This window comes from Gossypium hirsutum, chromosome D04, assembly GCF_007990345.1.
Source record: "Gossypium hirsutum isolate 1008001.06 chromosome D04, Gossypium_hirsutum_v2.1, whole genome shotgun sequence".
Classification (NCBI taxonomy): Eukaryota; Viridiplantae; Streptophyta; class Magnoliopsida; order Malvales; family Malvaceae; genus Gossypium; species Gossypium hirsutum.
In genome coordinates, this window is record NC_053440.1 from 25,262,458 (window position 1) to 25,271,993 (window position 9,536).

Genomic DNA, 9,536 nt, shown 5'->3' on the forward strand with positions numbered 1-9,536 from the left:
CGTGAGAATCCACTGTTTGACGAGGCTAACAATAACTATCTAGAAGATCCACTACCATCACCACAGCTATCTGCAAATCTAAATGTGGCACGTAAGGAGAGGACTCTAAGAGAGTATGTGTTGCTGAATCTGGATATGGTTCAAGGGAGTATACCGAGGCTAGCTATCACGACCAATAATTTTGAGATTAAGCCAGCTATGATCTATAATAATTTTTAGTTTTGCGAAACAATGATAGAGGATTTGAGTCAGCATCTAAAACGGTTCCTCTAATTTTGTGATACCTTCAAATACAATAGGGTCACAGATGACACTATTCGTCTTTGGTTATTCCCCTTTTCATTAATAGGTAACGCCTTTTCTTGGCAAGATTCGTAGGCACTAGGATCAATCACAACATAGGATGAACTCACAGGGAAATTCCTACAAAAGTTCTTCCCCATTAGTAAGATGATCCAAATAAGAAGGAAAATTTCGATGTTTAAGCAGTTAGAAGGGGAAAGTTTTCATGAAGCATGAGAGCATTTTAAAACGTTGATTTAGAAATGCCCACACCACAAATTGCCTGAGTGGTTTCGATTGTAAATTTTTTACAATAGGTTGGATGTGCATTCAAGGTCAGGAGTAGATAGAGCAGGAGGAGTGTTAATGAACAGTACGCACAAGGATGCGTACGAATTAATAGAAAGTATGGTAATGAATTCCTACTAGTAGCCAACTGAACAATATACGTACAGCCAAAGACCGTCTATGGTAAAGGCTGTCTAGGAGGATGACAGGTATCGATAGTTAATGGACAGAATCAACTAAATAGAGACTGAAAAAAATGCATCATCTGTCTATGGTGGAGAGTAACCACTCTTCCACTACATTAATAATCCTACCAAGGATGTGAACTACATCGAATATAGGGGTGGAAATCCCTATTTGAATAAATTCAATCCTAAATAAGAGATCACCCGAACTTGAGATGGGGAGGAAATCAAGGAGAAGGTAATATTTCTAACCAAATTAAAACACTAACTATCAACCTCCCTATTTATAGAAACCTTAGGAAATGGCCAACTCGAATGACCATACTTTATGTGGTCAATGTCTAGATAGAATCGAGGGGGAGATGCAGTCAATGAGAATAGATGTGTAGCAAGTGCAGTCTAATTGAAGATTAGATGAGCCAATTGATGAGCATGTAGGGTGATATAAAAAGACAAATTGGCATAGGTATTCCTAGTAATACCGAAAATAATCCTCATAGAAAAGGGAAGGAGCACGTGAAAGAAATAGCGTTTCGAGTAGGTAAAGTGCTGAGTAGCCCAGAGAACCCAACTTAGGAGGTAAATATGGAGAATACCAATGATCTTCAGGAAGAACCCCTAAAAACTAAAGATGAACCTGAGTTAGAGGAAGTAGTTGCACTGATAGTTCAGCCAGAGATAGAAACAATTAAAGATTCTGCCATTGCAAAAATACCGTTCCTATCAAGGCTAGAGGAGAAGCAAAAATGGGATGAAGATGAGTTTGTGAGTTTTCTAAATTTATTCAAAACCTTAAATGTCAACCTACCTTTGATTGAATTGATTGAAAAAGTTCCTAAGTACGTTAAGTTTTTAAAAGAAATTATGTCTACGTTTAGGCAAATTAAGGTAGGTGAACAAGTTAATATAAGCGCTTCTTGTAGTGATATTATTTCAAAGAAGGTTCCTCAAAAGTTGAAAGAACTGAGAAGTTTTACTATTCCAATAAAGATAGGGAACATTCATTTTGATAGAGCTCTGTGTGACCTAGGAGCTAGCATTAATTTAATGCCTTAATCTATTTATGAAATAATTGGGTTATGGGACCTCAAAAAAACCCAGATAACACTATAGTTGGCTAACAGATCCTCAGTAAATCCAAAAGGAGTCTTGGAAGATGTTTTAGTCAAAGTAAGCAACTTTATCATCTCAACGGACTTTGTAGTTCTAGACTTTGAAGAAGATCGAGAGATATTAAATGCAACACCCTTAACTCGTCTCCGTGCCGGATAAAGGTTACAGAGCATTATAGATCAAATCACAACAAATAATGACCTTTAGAAACAATTAATCAATTTAAATAATAAAATTCAAACTAATATTTGTTCATGGCATAAAAATGGTTATGGACTTTAATTTGAGCTTACGATGTCATAAAAATAAGTTTTTAACATCCATAGACCAATTTGAAACAAATCATGAAAAATTGGAAAATAGAGGTCACATGACCGGGTGGCCAAGCCGTGTGACATAACCCAGTTCGTGTGAGTATCCGAAGTAAGAGACACTCGACCATGCTGTAAACGAAAAAATATATAGGATATTTCCTATGTATTTTATCACCTTTTTACTTAAATCTGTTGTTAAAACTAAGCAATTGTTTAATAAATTAATGAAATATGTGAAAATATGAAATTAGGACATAGAAATTATTAAAATGTGATTTATGCTTTATTATATAGTTTTCATGCAATAAATGACTTATTTTATATTAATTTGAATATATTATTTTTTAAGACATAAAGTGGGCCATATATGATTAAATTAAATAATAAAATATAAAGTTATATTTAATAATTTATTTTAAAATATTTAATTAATAATTTGGGTTTTAATTAATTAATTAAATTAGATAAATTTTATTCTTGGGTCTTCTAACTTGTTGATTTATTCTGGATAAGTTTGATAGCTTTGTTGGATTACAAAACAGTCCAAATTTGAGACCAAGTCAACCCAATATTTGGCTACACATGGCTGTCCATTTAAATCATTCTTTGGTTTAATTACACAAGGTCCTTGTAGTGTTGAAGAAATTAGAGATTTGCCCGAAGATTTATGATTGACCGAGTCTCAGTCCTGAGTTGTGTGGCATCCAAAATTGCTGAAAAATCAAGCAAAAAATCAAGTGAAATGCCACTAAGCATGGCCGGCCACAAGTTGAGGAGACTTGAAGAGGTTAACATCCACTATTTTTAGCAAACTATCCCCCTCTCCTCACCAACAAATAAGACCCTCTCATTCCTTCATTCATCATCCCTCAAGCATCCCTCAATCATTCCTCATTCATTCTTATCATTCATCATTCTCTCTTTTCTCCAAATTCTCTTAGTCTTTTCCATTCCCACACCTATCATCATCTCTTCATAGAGATTTTAGCAATTAAGCCTCTTAAAGAACCCTTGGTCAGCAGCCTTGGAGAGCCATCAGCAAAGGAACAAAGGAGCCTTGTCAGTCAGAGTCTTGGGTGACAGCCACTTTGAATTGAGTTTAATCTTCCTTTTCTTTAATTTAATATAAAGATGTTTGCTATGTGTTCTTTGTTCTTGTTTACAACAATGTTAGCTTAATTTTATTTAAGCCAGGATGATTACTTTGATTAAATAATATCTATTTGATTCATGCTTATAATGTTTGTGCCTCAATCGATCATGTTTTCAATTAAAATCAAGTCTGTATTTCGTTTATACGTGATTGAAATACACCTGAATTAGCTGAGCGATCTTGACCAGACGACGGCTAATGGACACATAATTGAAATGTGCATGCTCAATTTAGATCCTGACCCGATCTTGACCAAACTCATGAAAGATCGAGTTGCCATGGAATGTTTTTCCGAATATTATGAAGCATGTTGATAATAAATTGAGTTTAATTAAATAATTGTCCTAGTTTATTTATGTTATAATTGTTTCAAATTGTGTTTAATTTTACTAAAATCTATTTCATTTATATAGTTTGCATACTTAGGATAATTTTCATTAAGGATCGTTGTATTTCATCTAATATATTTTAATCACCACTTCTCAACTATATTGTGTTTTTATTAACCAAATTGTTAATATAATTTTACAAATTAAGTGACTTAGCACAAATACAATCCCTATGGAGATGATAACTCGATACTTATTACTTGATAACAATTGTGTACACTTGCACAAACCTACGCGTTACACATGTCCCGGTAATTTGGTAGAATTGTAATGCCCCGAAATTTGAGCCGAGAAGTATTGGGCCTTGAGCAAGGGAACGGTTAGGAAGTTGAGATAAAAGTTTATTTGAGCTAGGAAATGACACAAAATTATGTTTGCTTTAGTGGTTGAAGGTCCTGAGTGGAGTTGGAAAAGTCCTGGGTTCAAACTTGGGCTTTAGCAAAAAATTTGGTTCTAAGTGGATAAAACCCTGGATGCTTGGTTGTAGGACTTTTAGATTATTTTGTTAAAAAAATGACATAAGGAAGCATGTGGTCTAGTGGTTGTGGCGTTTGTAAGGTTGCAAGGGAGCCTGGATTCAAGTCTTGGCTCTTGCAATTTATTTTGGTTTTCTTTTAAAGGAACTTGGACTTTGGCTTTAGACCTTTTTATTAATTGAAGATAAAATGTGACACAAAAAGGAGCCTGTGGTGTAGTGGCAAGGTGGTGTGTTATGTAACTGTGAGGTCTGAGGTTCAAGTCTTAGGTTGCGCAATAGGGTATTAATTTTGCAGCTTGGTTCGACTAGTGGTTCTGTTGCAGTAAAATTCTGATAGATAAGAGGTTGGAGTGATATGTGAAGTGATATGTAGAGGATATCAGGGAGGATTTTTAGGAGTGGATTGTAGAGAGAAAGGAAGAGTTTGAATTGTCGAAGGTTGTGCCGATTGGTATGTTGGTGTATGGAAATTTGGCTATGAGACTTCCTCCTCTCATTTTGGTCATTTTTCTTTTGGTTAGCTGCTCAAAATTCTTAAGTACCGAAAATAGTTTTCTGTTCTCCGGTTTTAGTTGATGAAGCTTTGTCGAATTGACCGTTTGGGGAAAACTGGTTGGTATTGTCGAATTCACTTTTCAATATTTGCCTAATCGTCATTCTTCTTCCATTCTTTCTACTTCTTTGTTTCTCAAAACTGAAGAGTGCTTCTCCTCTTCCTCTCTAATTATTCTCCTTTCGGACCTTCTTCTAAGCCGAATCTTCTCCCCACCTTTCTTTACTTTCTTCTCTGCTTCCCATTCCTTCACAATCTCAGCCGAACACATCTGAGGCCTTTCAAGTACTTTCATTTTATCATCTCCTCTCTCTATTGTGCTTGGCCGAATACACCTATTCTTTTTCTTTCTAACCGATTCTATCATCATTATTTCTTATGGTATTAAGCCAAATACTTCTTTCTCCTCTTGATTCTCTTGTTGCTGATTGTGATTTATATCTGTTAGAAATAGAGCACGATTTTCCAAAAAAATAATTGTTTTCTAACACTACGTTTTCTCACTTCAATTTTTAAATATCACGTTTTAATAAATCATTTGCTTTAACTTAAGCTTCCGAAACAATAAGGTTTTGAAGGTGATAACTTTTTAATAAACCTCGATTGAAAATAAATAAACGCAAACTGATGTTTTATACAAGTTTTAAATGGCAAGAAGTTTGAAATTTCAAGAAGGGTTTTTAATGAAAACATGGTTTTCGAAAAACACTTCAATGTGACATGCTAGATTCAGGCCTAACTTCTAAGCTGGGTTTGGGGTGTTACACTTCCCATTTGAAATACGTTTAGTTAGGTGATTGTTCTACTTTTTCTATGATTATTTCAGCGAAACTAACGAAAGATCAAGAGGAGAAACTAATTGTTGTTCTAAAGAAATTTAAGAAAGCAATTGGTTGGACCATAGCTGATATTCAAGGTATAAGCCATTCTTTTTGCATGTATAAAATCATTTTAGAAGAAGGTGAAAGAGATCGAATTGATGGGCAAAGGAGGCTCAATCCTATTATGAAAGTGGTTGTGAGAAAGGAAGTGATCAAATGGTTAGATGCAGGAATCATCTATCCTATTTCAGATAGTTTGTGGGTAAGTCTGGTGCAGTGTGTGTCGAAGAAAGGTGGAACGATGATTGTTGAAAATGAGCGTAACGAGTTAATTCCAACAGGAACTATTACTTATTGGAGAATCTGTATTGATTATAGAAAGTTGAACAAAGCCACTCGAAGGGACCATTTTTCGTTGCCTTTTATGGATCAGATGTTAGATCGACTAACAGGTAGTGAATTCTATTGTTTTTTAGATGGCTATTCAGGATATAACCAAATAGTTGTAGCCCCGGAGGACCAACATAAAACAACCTTTACTTGTCCATATGGTACATTTGCTTTTTGGCGAATGCCTTTTGGTTTATGCAATGCACCTGCAACTTTTCAACGAGGCATGATGGCAATATTTACTGATATGGTTGAAAATTTTGTTGAGGTTTTCATGGATGATTTTTCTGTTTTTGGTAACACTTATGATATCTGTTTGAGTAATTTGGCTAAGGTACTGAAGAAATGCGAAGAGACGAATCTTATCCTTCATTGGCAAAAAAATGCCATTTTATGGTCAAGGAAGGGATTGTCTTAGGTCATAAGATCTCAAAAAAGGAAATTGAAGTTGATAAAGAAAAGGTGGACGTAATAGAAAGATTACCGGTCCAATGAATGTGAAAGGAATCAGAAGTTTCTTAGGCCATGCCAGTTTTTATCGAAAGTTTATCAAAGATTTCTCAAAAATTTCTAAACTGTTGTGTTTGTTGATAGAGAAGATAAAGTGTTTGATTTCAACAAAGCATGTTTGGAAACTTTTGAAGAGCTAAAGAAGCGGTTAATCTTAGCTCCAATAATCGTTACACCTGATTGGAACTCACCTTTTGAGTTGATGTGCGATGCAAGTGATGTCGTTAGAGCTGTGATTGGTCAAACGCAATTATACGGTAATCGAAAAGGAACTCTTCGCTATAGTTTTTGCTTTTAACAAATTTTGCTCATATCTTATAGGTACCAAAGTTACAGAATTTACTGACCATGCAGTCATTAAATACTTGCTCACGAAGAAAGATGCAAAACCAAGGCTAATTCGTTGGGTACTTTTACTCCAAGAATTTGACCTTGAGATCCAAGATAGAAAAGGTGTCAAAAATCAAATAGCTAGTCATCTGTCGAGGTTGGAGCAAGATGAGGTAACTCAACCATGTGCACTTATCAACGAGAATTTCCCAGACGAACTCTTATTTGAGGTGAATCGAATTCATGAAATACCCTGGTTTGCTGATTTTCCCAATTATCTTGCATGTGGAATAATTCCTTGAGAAATGACATACCAACAAAGTAAAAAATTCCTTCATGATAGTCGGTATTATCTTTGAGAGGATTTGTTTTTGTTTAAACACTATGCAGATAATATAATCTGAAAGTGTGTAGCTAAAAGCGAGACTGCTGAGATCATATATCATTGCCATTCATCTCCAAGTGGGGGACACTTTGGTGGTTCACGTGCTGCAGCAAAGATTTTGCAAGCAGGTTTCTTTTGGCCTACACTATTTAAAGATACTTATGCTTATGTAAAGAATTGTGATAAATGCCAAAGGACTGGAAATATATCAAGGTGGAATGTGATGCCCTTGAAAAACATTTTGGAGATTATTATTCGACGTATGGGGCATTGACTTCTTAGGCCCGTTTCCTTCTTTGTATGGGAACAAGTACATCTTAGTTGCTCTGGACTATGTATCAAAGTGGGTTGAAGTTGAAGCATACCTTACAAATGATGCTAAGGTTGCGATTCCTACATAAGCATGTGTTTACACAAGTTGGGACACCAAGAGCTATTATTAGGGATGAAGGTTCTCACTTTGTGAAAAAATGGCTTAAGTGGTTGCTTGACAAATATGATGTGAAGCACAAGATTGCTACTGCCTATCACCCTCAGTCTAATCGGCAAGTTGAAAGAGTGAATTGCGAAATCAAAGGTATCCTTGAAAACGTAGTAGGCCTTAGAAGAAAAAATTGGTCTCGAAGGATCGATGATGCATTATGGGCCTATCGAACATCACTTAAGACATCGTTAGGAATGACTCCTTATTGGTTAGTCTTTGGAAAGACATGTCATTTTCCATTAGAGTTGGAGAATAAAACTCACTGGGCTTTGAAGCAGTTGAACTTTAATCTTAAGCAAGCTGATGAGAGAAGGATGTTACAACTTGATGAGTTGGAAGAGCTGAGGTTGTTTTACTATGAGAATGCCAAAATGTCTAAAGAAAGATCAAAGAGATAGCATGATAGTCATATACAACCTTGCGAGTTTAAAGAGGGTCAGAAGGTTTTATTATTTAATTCAAGGTTGAAGTTTGTTCCTGGGAAGCTTAAATCCCAATGGAAAGGACCTTATACTATCTACCGAGTTTATCCTTTTGGAGCTATTGAATTATACAACAATTGCGGAGGTACATTTAAAGTTAATGGTCACCGTCTTAAATACTACTGGGATGGTGAAGTTGAGCGAGTTGAATCCTTGCTCAAATTAACAGACCTTAAATTTTTCATGAACTCATTTTGCAAATAAATAATTAGAAATTATTTTCATAACTTATTACATTTAATTAATTTTGTCTAACGAGATTGAAACTTAAGCGGGACCGCTGTGGGCCCTCTAACCTTTCTTGGGAATTAATTTAATGTAATTTGTTAAGAAGAAATTTTCTAATTAAGAGTTAATTTTTTTAAATTTCATTTGTTCTGTTTAAATTTTAAATTTTTATGTTAATAAAGGGGGTCAAATTTGACCCAAGTACTAATCAATTTTTTTAGTAAGATACAGTCTGAGTTTGAGGCCCATGACAGCCCAAAGGAGGGAAAATTTCATGCCTTGCCGTCACACCCTTTGTTTGCCGCCCAAGTAACCCTAATGTAGCTAATTTTTTGCCACATGTTGCCCTAATTTTTCCTATATAAACCCCTTTCCATTCTACTAATCTTCATATCCCTCAAAGCAATTTGCTTACACCCTAAAAATCCCAAAATCTCCCTTTTGTGCTGTCAACCTCAAATCTTGAAAGAAAATCTAGTTCTTTTCCTTTTTTGCTGAAATTCCCTTTTGCCGTAGCAAGTTCTACCCACTTTGTTGATTTCTCTTTTCTTTTTTGTGCAGAAACTTTGCCGAATTTTTGGGAAAAGATACCATGTCTCGCAAAAGAACTAGATCTTCAAAGACTACTTTTGAAAACCCAATTTTGATCGACGAAGAAGTGAAAGAGAGATTTGATTCAATCTTCAAGCATCAACCTATGATGCCGAAAAAAGGTTTTGACTTGAAGAGTAATGATTTGATGGTTGTTCCTATACCGATTAGAAAGAAAATCAATGCTCTCAAGTGGGAATGATTCTGTGATGCTTGTTCACTTCCCGATGATGAACTAGTTCAAGAATTCTATGCTAGTTTGACTACGCAATATGCTATTGAAGTCATCGTTCGAAAGAAAAAGGTACCTTTTACTTCTAAGTCCATCAATGATTTGTTTAATTTACTTGATGTTGAAGAAGATGAGTACTACCCTATGATGAACAACATCAATTGAGATTTTCTTCAACAAGTGCTTGATGTTGTGACAAATCCGGGATCCCAATGGATTATAAGAAAGTATGAGAGCCATTCTTATCAAAGAGAATACTTAAAACAAGTAGCAAAGGTATGGTTTTATTTCGTTCGCTACAGTTTTATGCCTATCTCACATAGTTCCA

General features: G+C 35.2%; 1 non-coding gene across 1 annotated transcript; it reads right to left on the bottom strand.

The window, feature by feature from the left end:
* Positions 1 to 457: 457 nt before the first annotated feature.
* Positions 458 to 563, bottom strand: LOC121216495 (small nucleolar RNA R71). Its single transcript, XR_005912676.1, has one exon. It is a non-coding gene; the product is annotated as a small nucleolar RNA R71 (small nucleolar RNA).
* Positions 564 to 9,536: the final 8,973 nt, after the last annotated feature.